The sequence below is a fragment of the Xyrauchen texanus genome, chromosome 44 (genome assembly GCF_025860055.1).
Source record: "Xyrauchen texanus isolate HMW12.3.18 chromosome 44, RBS_HiC_50CHRs, whole genome shotgun sequence".
NCBI classification, from domain to species: Eukaryota; Metazoa; Chordata; class Actinopteri; order Cypriniformes; family Catostomidae; genus Xyrauchen; species Xyrauchen texanus.
In genome coordinates, this window is record NC_068319.1 from 16,596,145 (window position 1) to 16,612,429 (window position 16,285).

The following is a 16,285-nucleotide window of genomic DNA, read 5'->3' on the forward strand; positions in this document are numbered from 1 at the left end:
ATTCTCAATTGGAGATGGTCAGAAGTGCATGCAGGCCAAGTGGCAGGCTGTATTTTCCAAAAACTATTTTAAATGTGGACTCATCGGACCAAAAAACACAGTTCCGCTGTTCTACTTTCCATCTAAGATGAGACCGATCCCAGAGAAGTCAACAGCGCTTCTGGACAGTGTTGATGTACGGCTTCTGCTTTGCACAGTAAAGTCTTAACTTGCATCTGTGTTTGCAGCGGCGAGTGGTGTTGACTAACAAAGGTTAACTAAAGTAATCCCAAACCTGTGTTCATGATATTCATTACAGATGAATGATGTTTTTTAAGACAGTGACATCTGAGGTATCAGAGATCAAGTGCATTCAGAAATGTTTCGTCTTGCCCTTCACGCACCAAGATTTGACCAGATTCCTTGAATCGTTTAAATATATATTGTGCACTGCAGAGAGTGAAACGGCCAAAATAATGTGTTAACATGATTTTAGTGTGATTTAATCACTTTCCTTTTCTGTGTGAATTTATAGCCAATTTTGCAACTTCATTGCCATGATGATGCAATGTCAACAAACCCTCAAAAAATGGTCCCCATTCACGTGCCTCACTGTGACTTCGATCTTTGCTTTTTTAAGAAAAGGACGGACGAGTTGAAATTATTTTTGTGCTAATCAACATTATGCCAAAAATGCTGTCGATTGAGCTGATCTGGTGTTGAACCCAGAATATTCCTTTAAATGTACAATTTTTGTCTATAGAGCATGACATGCAGGGGTCGAAATCTAAAGAAATAAGCAGCTTTTCTAGATGATCTTAACTTTAAGTGTCCCCTCCCTGCTTAGATGGAAAACTAAAGACAGCTCTAGGTTGTGGCCTGAGACCAGGGCCATGGCTAATGGGGTGAAATGTGGCCTCTAGATGGCATAAACATCCTTTTTTATTTGAGAGAGACAGACTCCACTAAGTCATGTTTTTTTAGGATGCCTGTAATATTAGTTTGTTTCTAAAAAAAAGATTACTATAATACCACTTAACTTTTATTATTATTCTTTATCCATGTTATCCAAAACATAAAACAACATCTCATACACATTTAACAAAGAGTTACCCTCTGATCTGAGGTTGCAAATTAATATCACCTGGTTGTAATTGTGCTCATCTATTTAAAGCTGTGTGCTGCTGCTATTGCTGTAGTGTTTGAGATGGCAAGATCTAGTTTGTATACAAGAAACACCTGCTTGTCAGTTCTGAGTCTCATCAGTTAGTTACACTTTTTCCAAAGCATTTGGCCCAGAGCTCAGAGTTTCAAAATGTCTGCAGAAAATCTGTCTGATAAACACATGTCCAAATTTAAAAATAAGGACAAGGAGCCAACAGTGATTTTTTTTTTTTTACTTCACACTACAGTAACCAAATTAAGCCTGTTGTTTTTCTTAAATGTGCACTTTTTTTCCTCATTTAAAATTTTTACTCAAAGAAGTTATTTTTAAATATATGTATAAAAATAAGGCTCCAGTTGTATCAGTAACCTTATCCAAGCTGTTTTATTCCACATGGAGAGGGTCTCCTAATGGGGGCTGCCATGTTAGAATCACATGACCAGCCAGATACCACTCATTTCATCTCAGTAACTGTTTGTTTTTAGACACTTGTGCACTTTAAATTCATCATGACTGATAATGAGTGGTGAACTTCTATATTGGCATCTAACTAAACTATTGATTTTGAATGATGCCAATATAGAAGTTCACCACTCATTATCAGTCATGATGAAGTGCACCTTTAAACTAAACTTGTCTGGAATCTTTTAGCATTACCAGTCTTTATTCCTGTCCCTGCAGGAAGCTGCTCTCTGGAGAGGGACCCTCTAAAGGAGATGGTGGAAGTGGGACTGCTGACTCACTTTGGCCTATCTGGAAAGGTGCAATGACCCAACTCTACAGTTTGAGGCTGCCTGGTCTCTCACTAATGTTGCATCGGGCACCTCCTGACACACACAGCAGGTGGTTGAGCATGGGGTGGTTCCAGCCTTCAAGTTTGGTAGCTCCGGCCAGAGAGGATGAGACAGAGAGGAGAGAGATCCAGCTGCAGTCAGGTGACAGAGAGAGTGATCGCTATCTTTGACAGAAACAGTTGAGTTTGGTAGCTCTGTCAGAGAGGAAGAACAGAGGAGGGGAGAGGAACAGGAGAGGAATAGCAGAGGAGGGGAACAGGAGAGGAAGAGCAGAGGAGGGGAACAGGAGAGGAAGAGCAGAGGAGGGGAGAAGAACAAGAGAGGAAGAGCAGAGGAGGGAACAGGAGAGGAAGAGCAGAGGAGGAGAACAGGAGAGGAAGAGCAGAGGAGGGGAGAAGAACAAGAGAGGAAGAGCAGAGGAGGGGAACAGGAGAGGAAGAGCAGAGGAGGGGAACAGGAGAGGAAGAGCAGAGGAGGGGAGAAGAACAAGAGAGGAAGAGCAGAGGAGGGGAACAGGAGAGGAAGAGCAGAGGAGGAGAACAGGAGAGGAAGAGCAGAGGAGGGGAGAAGAACAAGAGAGGATCACCCTGCTGGCTTCACCGATGCTGAACATCAGCAAGCTGGTTGTCTGGGCTCTAGGCAACACTGCAGATGAGGAGTTCTCAGAGGGGCAATCTGCAAGAGAAAATGTGGAAGCTTGGTGTTGTGATCATTTGGTCCTAGCAGAACACTTGTCTTGTATGATAAAATATATGCTTTGATATACTTGGAAGTACTTTGGTTTTTGGAAATGGAAAGGATATGAAAATTTTATATCTTGATGAAATTTCAGCAATTTCTCTGAAATTGAAAACTACTTGTATTTCACTGGTAAAATGTCATTGGTTTAACTTAATTCAATTGTGGACATTGGTTTCATGACATCGCAGTTGCCTTAACATTAAAGTGTAGGCTCTGCTATAAGACTTTATGTGGCATAAAGAGAATTTGTTCACTTCACATCCATGATGTGTTAAAAAATGTTGTGCAATTTATTGCTAACTGTCAACAAAGTACTGGTTGATTTAGAATGATTTCTCTAAATTTGCTTTGAGAAATAAGAAATATTTTATTAATTAATAAATTTCAGCCAACCATGAGTTAATCATTAGCACCACTCTTCCCCACAATGGTAACCTCTCTAAATTCCAACATAAGTAGCAAACTTGATATTGTTTATTTTCTTATTTTGCATAAAAATACGTGAACACTTTGCTTTTAAAATGTACTCTCCCAATCTAGTCCACTGCAATGCATTCTGGGAAAAGGAAATCCCCTGCTCTGTTTCAGCAATGCATTGATGCCACAAATTGTAGTCACAGTCCCAATTGGATTAAATAAAAGTAGTTTGATTGTACACAATGAAGTTCAGACCAAATAATAAAGAACTGAACATTTTGCCTTTAAGTTAACTGAGCAAGCAGTAAAATCATGTGTGAACACCATGTTAGAAATTGATCGATTTGAACATTTGTTTGGCATTGCCATCCTATCAATTTATGACTGAATCTTTCGTCGACTTTAAAACCAACTTAATGCACATTTGAAAGTGTACTGGTTTAGTATTGAGGCATGCATGGCTGAATTTGTGCTGGGGATTTCCATTTCCCAGGATGCTCAAGGTAGGGCTGGAATGCGTTTAAACAGTTAAGTGTTAAATAAGGTGTGTTATTTTCAGGGGGTTACCATGACTGAGAATGCTGGAGTGTTTGGTTTTCTTGGGGCCTGGCTTGGAGAAATGTAAGAATGACATCAAAGTTATGGGAAGAAATGTGCTATGTTTGAGTCACATGATCAATATTCAGTCTCTTACTCATGATTATGCTTCAAATATTAGAGTAGAGCTGCATCAATTTGTTTTCATAACAGTTTATGAATTATGGATTGATATGTAGATAAATTCCATCAAATCAATGGACTGTAATCAGTACCCTATTGGAATGGGAATGCTTGAGTGTGTTTGAGCCAATTGAATGCTTGGACACTGGTGTTTAAGTGGGACTTATAGACAGTCCCTTACACACTGAAGATTTACCTCATAGGCTCTCTAAAATGTTTTCCCACTCTGTCTTTGTTCTCTGTGCTATATAGTGTCTCATTGCTGTTATACTAAGTGACAAACGACTCCCAATTTTCAGTGAATGAATGGGTGGGGGGAAAGCTACTGAGTGCACCTTTAATTCATACCTTATTTAACTGCCATTATTAAAACCGATCGGAATTTCCAGGGGAACCTATGGCTCAAATACAAATTACTTCTAAGTTGGAGAACTTTAACCTGAATAACTCTAATTGTTATGGGTGTGGTACAAACTTTATCCCCATTATTTATACTGTATTCATTTATTAAAATGTTGCATTTTAAAATTAATAAACTAATATTTGCGCAGTGTACCATAACATTTTGGGTTCTTAAATTTATGTTTAGCTTATTATGTTAGATTATTTCATGATCATTGGTGGAAAAGCAATGGGAAGGAAAATGACATTGAAAGCAGAAATCTTAATCTAATATTTTCTATAGAATCTGTTTTACTCTGTCGCACTTTACCAGAGGCATATTTGTGGTGATGCTGGTTAAGTCGGACAATATATCAAGAGTTCTGAGTTTAACTTGTATAGCTATAACCTGATTAATTTGCAGTGTTTTCATGCAATTAAAGGTTAATTATTTCAATTTGTTCTTTTGATCCTATTCCAATCCTTTTATGTAGAATAATTATTAAAATCCAAATGAATGTAGCCTATTTTCCCTTTTGTTTGAGCACCTGCATCTTCTGTGTTGTAAATGTGCATGCTTTTCAGAGGTTTTATTAGTCTTTTAGCCTATTAACCATTGCAAGCATTATACTATATTAAACCGTATCTTTTCAGAGTTTTCCTATTTACAATATTTTGCGCTAATTTACAAATCAGTCTTGATTAATATTTTAAGTGATCTTGAATTGAAGTTGATTTAACACGTGGGTATTTCAATCCTTGGAAGCCTAGGTTGTAATTATAATAATAAAAATAAACCATTCAACTGCAGGCCCAGTCTAGATTGAGGGGGGCGGAATTTACCAATATTGGCTATAAAAAAAATATATCATTTGGTCAAAAGATGGACTTCAATGTTTCTTTTGTCAACAGCAGAAATTAAAATACTAAATGGGAGACATCAAAAGCTTTCAATACAATGTCAGCTAATCAGGCATTTGGTTTATAATTAAAATGCAAGGAAAATTTCAATTAAAGTGCCCATGCACTTTGCATCTGCAAATATAATACAAACTAGCATTGTCAAAAGTACCGTTACTTCAGTACCAAGTCGATACTAAGATTAATTTATACCAGTGTTTCTGCAGTACCGGTAGTACAGAGCACAGACTCTTATCTGGTACACACGACTGCTTTAAAATGCTCACAGGCTTATTTTCAATGCATGCTTGTTACTCCATGTACACTGAAATGGACAATTAATGAAATTAAAATCGTGACCTGCCCTAGTATGCTTTATTAAACAGCTAAAGGCTGCAATCTTACTGTGGAAGTGCTGCATACTTTAAATCTGACTCATTCACTAGAAACTCCAGACATTGAGGATCATTCACACAGTATGAAATGACGGATCAGAGCACTAATCCACTGTAAAGCATGTGTATAAAATGTAGGCTATATAAACTCTGCAAAAAAAAGACACTTCCCTGTTTCAGGACACTATTTTAAAGGGCATTTTGTAAGAATCCAAATAACTATACAGATCTTTACTGTAAAGTGTTTAAACGTTTTTCTTTTTCATGGCATCTTACAGATGGTAGGCAATTAAGTTCACAGTTATTAAAACTTGGGACACTAAAATCTTTCTACTTACTCTGGAAAAACGCCAAAAGTAAGATGCCCAGGGTCCCTGCTCATCTGCTTGAATGTGCCTTAGGCATGCTGCATAGAGGTATGAGGACTGCTGACCAGGGCAATAAATTGCAATGTCCGTACTGTGAGACGCTTAAGACAGTGCTACAGGGATACAGGAAAGACAGCTGATCGTCCTCGCAGTGGCAAACCACATGTAACAACACCTGCACAGGATCGGTACATCCGGATATCACACCTGTGGGACAGGTACAGGATGGCAACAACAACTGCACGAGTTACACCAGGAATGCACAATCCCTATATCATTGCTCAGACTGTTTGTAATAGGCTGAGAGAGGCTGGAATGAGGGTTTGTAGGTCTGTTGTAAGGTAGGTCCTTACCAGACATCACCAGCAACAACGTCGCCTGTGGGCACAAACCCACCTTCGCTGGACCAGACAGGACTGGCAAAAGTACTCCTCACTAACTACTAAAGGATTTCTTTTACGAGAAACATTTTAGTGCATCAAAGCTGATGGAAACTCAAATTATCGATCGAATTTCACATATCAACATAATAGGTTTCCATTTAACTCTAGCACATAAACTCTGCCGACACGTCAAATGTCGCAAAAATGGTTTGGAAACACTTGGTTGAGAAAATTGCCATTAATGCAAAAATGTAGTGTCACATGACAATTTACCCCAGTCGTTAGCATGTGTTAATCATGACAACATTATACATACATGAAAGCTAATTTATTGTAGGCTACGTGATTATGGATTGATATTAACAGCATATAGATCTGATGCTGCAAACATGACACTTCCAGGAGTGCCAACACAAATATCTCGTATCATGCACATCGACAAGTGCACAGAGAACAAATTGATGGCCACTTTTTGCGACTAATTAAATCATGGTAGACATCAGTTTATTTATTAAAGTTCCTTTTCCACACCATTCAAAATGATAGACGGAATTGGCCCACAATACAAAAACATCATTTCTGTGCACAGATGTTTAAGATTAAAAATAAATACACAATACTAGGAGGAACACCTTTTTTTTTTTTTTTTTTGGGGAACATAGCCCATTTCTATGATTGTTTATATTTTTGAAAATGCTGGCAAAATTCTCTGTATTAAATAAATTACCAAATGAAAAAAATATATTTTTAAACCTATAAGCCTTTTATCTTTACACATTTAAATTAGTTTACCCTGTTCTGTAGACAAAAGTCGGCTAACTGACATTCTCAGAATGTTACCCCCTGCTTGCAGCTTGAGAGCAGCTTCTGCCCCAACAGAATTGCCCATAAAATCACTTCTGACTTGTATTTAAAGATTACTTAAAACTCTTAAGCAGGGTATAACATGAGGCCAATTAATCAAGCTGTCCCCCAAAGGGATTGGAAGTTTAGTTGCATTTCCATTTGGCAAGGGGAATAAACACCAACATGCTTTGTCAAATCTTTGCTATAATTTTCTAGAAAAGTGCAGACTTAAAGCAAGTGGCTACACCGATATCAATCTTGTGCAATAATTTCTCAAGACTAGTTTTTAATGTTAGTGGCTGTATAATTACCTGACGTTTCAAAAACCTTCACTGGATTACCAATAGCCTTTTATTGCACCCGTTTACAAATGTTGGAGGTAAAATGATGATAATTGGGGACTCAGTTTTGTTTAAATTCACTAATGGATGTGCTAGACTATATTTAAATATTAAGCTCTGAGCTGAGCGATCTGTTAACAATGTTGAATCTCTGCCAAGTTGAATGCAGATCACGGTCATTACAGCTTATGCATATTCAAAGTTGATGTGGATCTGTAGTACAACTAGAAGAAAATGTTTTGCAGGGTGATTTCAAAGTCCAGTGAGGAAGTATGGGCAGTAACAAACTACACAACTGGAGGAACTGTTGACCAAGTGGTTCATCTTGTCAAGTGTGGTGTTCTAAAGGCCATATTGCCTTTACTTCAGGTTAAAAACACCAAGACCATCCTGGTCATCCTAGATGCCATTAATCATTTTCTTGGTGAGTCTGATATATGTGTGTGGGGCTTGGCATTATTATGCATACCCATTCTGTAGTTCGGCGTGCTTGGCGTTTTGAGTGATTTGCTTAAATAGAAAGTTGTGCTTCCTGCAGGCTGCTGAGAAACTTGGGGAGGAGGATAAGCTTTGTTTGCTGGTGGAGGAAGTGGGTGGGAAGTTTTGAGCAGCTCAGGTTCTTATTTGATAAGTATTTCAGTGAGGTGGGTGTTGCTTTAAGAGTGTGTTTATTGTTGCTAATGATGGAGGCTGCTATGTTCCTCAATTATTTTGAGGACAGTTTTCTAATGATTACTCTGTCATTTTTATTTGTATAGTGCTTTTGACAACACATCGTTTCAAAGCAGCGTAACAGAAAATCATGCATTAACAGAAAATGAAACGTAATATCTAAAGTCTCATTGTGTAGTTTGATTAAATATGATTTCAAATTTTGTATAAAATAATTAAGTAATTGTACTTTGAACCCCAGTGAGTAGTCCTGAAGGTGACTGTGGCAAGGAACACACAACTCCATAAAATGTTGGTTAATGGAGAAAAATAACCTTGGGAGAAACCAGGCTCTCTGTGGGAGCCAGTTCCCCTCCGGTTAACAGCATGAATAAAATGTAAAATTGTTAAACTAAGTGTTAAGGGGAAGTGTTTAAACGGATTTTGTATGAACTGTAAGATTAATAACTATGGTAATGTCTTTTGAAGTCCATCCTTGATTAACGGCATAAGTTTACATAATGCATTGTCTTTTGTTAGTTGGCAAAGAATTGATAGTCTGTGTATTACATTTCAGGAGAGTGTAGTCCATCATTAGACCAAGGAGATGCAGGGAGAGATAAGTGAGATGCATCACTGTTCAACCGTCCGGTCATTTCGGTGAGGTCAAACTGAAGTCCAAGGTTCAGGCAGTTGCATATGAAATCCCATGTCTTATGGTTGGAGTTTGCATCCGTTCATCCTCCGAAGTCCATCGTAATCGACTAAAGTGATGTATGTCTGGCACTGGCTGCATTTAATCATCACTCAGACATGTATAAGTGGAGTCCAACACCAAGTAGGAATGGAGCTGGATCTGGTGACCTCTGGATAGGAACGTTTTTTTAATTGAACTTGCTGGACATCCTCCCAGTAATTACAATAATCTAGTCTTGAAGTCATGAAAGCATGAATTCATTTTTCGGCATCAGCAACAGAGAGCATGTGTCGTAACTTACGTATATGTAGCAATATTTCTGAGGTGGAAGAATGCAGTTCTACAGACACTGGAAACATTTTCAAAGGACAGATTGGTATCAAATATAACACCCAAAGAAGACTATGTAACGGTACATTCATCAGTCAAATTCTATTTTTAGCAGCACATTTTTTTTTAGAGGTTTTCGGACAATAATTAGTACCTCTGTTTTGTCAGAATTGAGTAGAAGGACATTTCTGGCCATCCAATCTTTTATTTCATTGATGAACTGATAATTTGGATAATTGTGAAGTTTTGTCAGGTTTTCCAAGAAATATAAAGTTTGGTATAATCGGCATAAGTGGAAATGTATACCATGATTCCTGATAATCTCACTAGAAGAGAAATGCAGCCACGATCAGCTGATGGGAGCAAGTAATTTGTATATGAACATAGTTGGGAGGACACTACCTTTTTCTAGTATTTTTTACATAAATCTGATAATTTTAAATCGGTCTATAACTGGCCAATTCTCCAGGATCAAGCTGTGGCTTAAGCGGTTTGATAACTGCTATTTTAAAGTTTCTTGGGACATGTCCTAAGGATAGCGAGGAGTTAATAATATTAAGAAGAGGTTCTGGGATTACAGGAAATACCTCCTTAAGAGCTTAGTTGGTATTGGATATAACCTGTTGTGGCTTTTGATGTTTCGTTAAGATTTGTTGGCTCTTAATGACCAATGACCATGAAGGAATGAAGCTGCTCGTGAGGGAAAAATATAAGACACTGTTTTCTTAGGTACTGTGACAGACAATTGCATAATTCCAAGTCATTACTATTGTGCTGCAATGGAATATTTGGTTCAGTTGAGGCTTTATTCCTAACCAATTTAGCCAGCGTACTGCATAAAAACCTAGAAATCCTAACCTAAATCAGTGCCTACACTCAGACACTCATTCCATGCCTTGCGAAATGCCTCATTTTGTATTCCACTTGCGCTACACAGTGTAATCGTTGTACCATGGTTCAGGGATTTTTTTCTTTAATTTGCTTTAATCGAAGGCGGGTGACATATCAAGAGCATTGAAGACTGTATTTAAATTTGATTACATGTTCTTCTAGTCTTGTGGCTTACTGAGTGTATCAGATAGATCTGGAAGAATATAAGTGAAGCATTTTTTAGTGGTCGAAAGAATAGTTCTACCTGAACGATAGCTTGGTGTAGATTGAGTAACATTAGCTAATCGCAGCATACAAGAGACGAGGTAATGATCTGAGATGTCATCAATCTGCGGCAGAATTTCTATAGTATCAACATCAACTCCAGTTAACAACTGCGGTCAAGCCAGCCGCCACTTCGAAATGAGCGGTCAAACTAGCCGCACCTATATTTCGTGGTGCGCGTATACACTGGTTATTGCGGTATGACCGTCAGAACTAAAACAAGTTAATTCCTGCTAAGGCAATTTCACATGCATTCATTTATTCTGTCTGTCTGTCTGTCAGAAAGAAAGGAAGACAGAAAGAAAGAAAGAAAGATTTTAGCACACCTCACAACCTGTCACTGCATGATATATTGAAGTCCAAAATAAGAACCCCCCAAAAACTCATATATTACCTTTTTTGTCCATACATTCAGAAAATCATAAAAATAAAAGTCCTAGTTTCCACAGACCAATTTCACCTCAGATGGGGAGGACACCTTCTCAAGGTGTGAACTACAATGTTTCAGGACATTCTGATGTTGAATTCCAAAATAAGAGCCCCCAAAACTTACATATTAGATGTTTTGTGTACACATTCAGAAAATCATAAAAATAAAAGTCCTAGTTTCCACAGACCAATTTCACCTCAGATGGGGAGGACACCTTCTCAAGGTGTGAACTACAATGTTTCAGGACATTCTGATGTTGAATTACAAAATAAGAGCCCCCCAAAACTCGAATATTAGATGTTCCCCTTCTGTCGCTCTCTCCACGTTGTGTCAGAGAAGCAACACTAGGGGTCTCTCTTTAGTGACGATATCCACCTCTGATCTATGAAAAAAGGCCAATGAGAGTTGGCAGCCAGTATTTGCATGTCCTGCCCCCGGACATATGGGTATTTAAGCGGCGCTTCATTCAGGATTTTTCTGAGGAGCCGGAAATGGTCCGGCCACAACAGTAGCTCGGCTCAGCGACGTGGTGGGGGAGACACAACGTCTCGTTCCCTCCATCAGGGAACGGAGGTTACATACGTAACCTAGACGTTCCCCTTCTGTCGCTCTCTCCACGTTGTGTCAGAGAAGCGACACTAGGGGTCCTCTTATAAAGTGCCATGCGCTGAGCCGTGTACGTGAACTGCTAATACAGGAGCGAGCAGGTATTCTTACGTGCAGGACGACCAACTGTATCAGGCTGCAAGTACCCTTCCCCAATGCCCCATTTAAGCCATCAGACTCCAGCCTGGCTGGGCCTCTTTTCTCTGTATGTTTCTCGCATAGAGCAACTACGGCCGGGGCCCTTACACGCATTGAGGGAAGGGGGTCTTAGCCCTTCTTTCAGGGCAGAGAAGACCCTGCGGAGGCCACACCTACCCGGCAGGGGAGGCAAAAATTGGCAAATACATCAGATGGCCTAACTTAGGACCTATGTGGAAAAGTTGGTGCGGTGGTAGAACCAACCTCGTAGGGGGGGGTAGCGAACAGCACGGCGACCGAGGCAGCTGTAACTGCCTAAGGGAGACACGGGGGTCCGCTCGTGAGGGGACAGTACCGTGGCATTACACACAGGGGGAGTCCGAACAGGAGGCCTTACCTGTGGAGCACCTCTACATTTACATTTACATTTACATTTATTCATTTGGCAGACGCTTTTATCCAAAGGGAGACATCTTAGGGAGACAGTGGTACAAAAAGTGCCATATTACAAAGTTTCACTATCATCATAATAGTATACAAAACACATTTAAGTGCAACAAGAAATGTAAATAATTATTATTTTTTTTTTTTTTGTTGTTTTTTTAGTGACCGGTTAAGTGCTTTTGGAAAAGATGTGTTTTTAGCCGTTTTTTGAAGATAGAGAGTGAGTTAGCTTCCCGGATTGAGTTGGGAAGGTCATTCCACCAGTACAGGGAGTAGCTTGAGGTACCCGCAGTGGCTTGGGTCGGCGAGTTCCTACGCTGAACTGCGGACCCACGAGGGCTAGGGAGGAGTCAACCAGCGACCCGAAGATGGGATCTCCTGGGAACGGAGGTGCACTGTTTTCCCTCGGTTGAGAGAAAGGGCTTAGCGATTCACCGTCAGATCGTCAGCGCTACGAGTTCTACGGCTTGACCTGAAAACACGGACGATACTGACTCAACTCGGAGATTGTAGAATCTCGAAAAAGTGTTAGGTGTTGCCCAGCCCGCTGCTCTACAGATGTCTGCTAGGGAGATGCCCCTGGCCAGTGCCCACGAGGACGCAACACCCCTGGTGGAGTGAGCTTGAACCCGCAGGGGGGGCACAGCCTCGGTGTGATAAGCTAATGAAATGGCGTCGACAACCCAGTGGGCAAACCTCTGTTTGGAGACAGCGTTCCCTTTCCGCTGTCCCCCGAAGCAGACAAAGAGCTGCTCAGAGCGTCTAGTGCTCTGTGTGCGGTCAAGATAGATATGCAAAGCACATACTGGACACAGCAACGAAAGGGCTGGGTCTGCCTCCTCCCGGGGCAGCACTTGCAGGTTCACTACCTGATCCCTGAAGGGTGTGGTAGGAACCTTGGGCACATAGCCCGGTCGCGGTCTTAGGATCAAGTAAGTGTCTGCCGGACCGAACTCCAGGCAAGTGTCGCTAACAGAGAACGCTTGCAGGTCCCCGACCCTCTTGATGGAGGTGAGCGCGATCAGCAGGGCAGTCTTGAGAGAGAGGGCCCTGAGTCCAGCTGAATCTAGCGGCTCGAAAGGGGGTCTCTGGAGGCCCGTGAGGACGACCGAGAGATCCCAGGAGGGGAACAGGTTAGGCCGGGAGGGAGTCAGCCTCCGGGCACCTTTTAGGAACCTGACAATGAAGTCGTGCTTACCAAGAGACTTTCCATCTACCGTATCGTGGTGAGCCGCGATGGCGGCGACATACACCTTGAGGGTGGAGGGGGACAGCCTCCTCTCCAGCCTCTCCTGTAGAAACACGAGCACTGACCTAACCACGCACTTCTGTGGGTCTTCGGCTCGGGAAGAACACTAGTATGCGAACAGACGCCACTTTAGGGCGTAAAGATGCCTGGTCGAGGGGGCTCTGGCTTGGTTGATAGTATCTATGACGGTCGGTGGTAGGCCGGCTAGATCTTCCGCGTCCCATCCAGGGACCAGACGTTGAGGTTCCAGAGGTCTGGGTGCGGGTGCCAGAGCGTGCCCCATCCCTGAGAAAGAAGATCCTTCCTCAGGGGAATTCGCCAGGGAGGGGCTGTCGTGAGGAGTGTGAGGTCCGAGAACCAAGTCCGGGTGGGCCAGTAGGGGGCCACCAGAGTGACTTGCTCTTCGTCCTCCCTGACCTTGCATAGCACCTGTGCAAGAAGGCTCACTGGGGGAAATGCGTACTTGCCCAGCCCCGCGTGCCAGCTGTGCACCAGAGCATCTTCCCCGAGGGGAGCCTCTGTCAGGGCATAACAGAGCGGGCAGTGGGAGGTTTCCTGGGAGGCAAACAGGTCTACCTGGGCCTTGCCGAACCTGTCCCAAATCAGCTGAACCGACTGGGGGTGGAGCCTCCACTCTCTGCCGCGCAAGCTCTGTCTTGACAGCGCGTCCGCTACGGCATTGAGGTTGCCGGGGATGTGAGTGGCGTGCAGTGACTTGAGTCGCTGCTGGCTCCAAAGGAGGAGACGACGGGCGAGCTGTGACATGTGGAGGGAGCGTACTCTGCCTTGGCGGTTTATGTAGGCTACCACCGTGGTGTTGTCTGTCCTGACTAGGACGTGATTGCCCCGAATTAACGGGAGAAACCTCTTCAGGGCAAGAAAAACAGCCAGCAGCTCTAGGCAGTTGATGTGCCAGCGCAGCGGGCCTCGGTTCCACCGGCCTGCGGCTGCGTGCCCGTTGCACACGGCGCCCCAACCCAGTTTGGAGGCGTCGGTTGTAACCAGAACGCGTCAGGACACCTGCTACAAGGGAACTCCTGCCCGTAGAAAGCAGAGATCTGTCCAGGGTTTGAAGGCTTGGCGGCAGGCAGTGGTAACTTTCACGTTGTGCGTGCTGCAGTGCCATGCTCGTCTCGGGACTCGAGTCTGGAGCCAGTGCTTAAGTGGTCTCATATGCATCAACCCCAGCGGCACAGCCGCCGTGGAGGAAGCCATATGCCCCAGGAGCTGTTGGAAACGTTTTAGAGGGACCACGGCGCCTGGCTTGAAGGAAGCGAGGCATTTCAGCACTGACTGAGCACGCTCGTTGGAGAGACGTGCTGTCATTGAGACTGAGTCTAACTCCAAACCGAGAAAAGAGATACTCTGGACCGGGGTGAGCTTGCTCTTCTCCCAGTTGACCTGAAACCCCAAACTGCTGAGGTGCTTGAGCACCTGGTCTCTGTGCGCGCATAGTAACTCTCGCAAGGGGGCCAGAATGAGCCAGTCGTCGAGGTAATTGAGTATGCGTATGCCAGCTCCTCGGAGCGGGGCAAGAGCCGCTTCTGCGACTTTCGTGAAGACGCGAGGGGACAGAGACAGGCAGAAGGGGAGCACTTTGTACTGATATGCCTGGCCGTCGAACGCGAACCGCAGGAAGGGACGATGTCGAGGGAGAATCGAGACGTGGAAGTACGCGTCCTTCAGGTCTACCGCTGCAAACCAATCTATATGCCGGACGCCAGATAGAATTTGTTTCTGGGTGAGCATTGTGAACGGGAGTTTGGATAAGGTCCGATTGAAAACTCGCAGGTCCAAGATCGGTCGTAAGCCGCCGCCTTTCTTGGGTACAACAAAGTAAGTGCTGTAGAAACCCTTCTTCGTCTCGGTTGGAGGGACGGCTCTATCGCGTCCTTGATTAAAAGGGAGGCGATTTCTTCATGCAGGGACTGAGCATGTTTGTCGTGCACTGCGGAAAAATGAACGCCCATGAAGGGGGGCGGAGACCTGGCAAACTGAATTGCGTAACCGAGTCGAATGGTCCGGTGCAGCCAGCGTGACGGGTTGGGCCGTGAAAGCCACGCCTCTAAGCTCCGTGCTAGGGGCACCAAGGGGACGAGTATTTTGTACGTACCCGGCGGGGCTTCACAGCGGTGCGGAACAGGTAACACGGCGTCGGGAAGCAACGTAGCGTCCCGAGGCTCTGGTGCTGAGAATAAACTCAAAGCACTTACTTGCTCCACGCACCCGGCAGGGGGCGGGTTCGTGACTGAGGAGGAAGTCTGATGCTGGCGTCCTCAGGACTCCTCTGAACCGGCCAGCCGGGGAACAGTCGTGGGGCTGAGGGCGGGGGCACCGCGTCCAGGGAGCCGGGACTGTTGAGGCCTGAAAGTAGAGTGCCGTGAGAACGGCATTTGCGGGCCACATGACCCAGAGACAAAGGAAATAGCTCTTTTATTGAGAATTTGGGTACCGCAGCCCCTGTTGAGGGGTGCGGCAAATGAAAAAACACAAGATTCTCTTCCCGGCCCTCCACCGGGGGACGGAGCGGTCTTACCACCTCCGGAGCTAACTTCTTGAACTCTGGGTACGTTGTCTCAGGAGCGCCTGGGAGCCTTCCGGGTCATCGAGGGGGTCCGTGAGACAGGGGGCGTACACTTCCCGCGGTTTTCTCGACGCCGGGGCTGAGAGCTGGGCCCGGGTTGAGGTGGAGCAGAAGGTCTTCTGGCCGCGGGAGGACGCCCTCGGCGAGCATACGGGGCATGGGCCGTGGCGGCAGGCTTGCGGCGAGGCATGATGTGGGAAATGGCCTCCGTCTGCTTCTTCACCATGGAGAACGGTGTCGCCGAAGAGGCCAAACTGGGAGACGGGCGTTGAGAAAGCGAGTGTTGTCAGCTTCACGCATGTCAACCAAGTTCAGCCATTGCTGGCGTTCCTGGACCACCAGCGTTGCCATCGCCTGCCCGAGCGCCTGTGCTGTGACCTTCGTCGCTCTCAGGGCGAGGTCGGTCGCTGAGCGCAGTTCCTGCAGCGTGTCGGGATCAGGGCCACCCCCGTGCATGTTTTGCAGTGCCTTGGCTTGGTGGATCTGCAGGAGAGCCATGGAATGCAGGGCGGAAGCGGCGCGTCCGGTGGCGCTGTAGGCCTTTGCGGTCAGCGAGGATGTTGCTCTACAG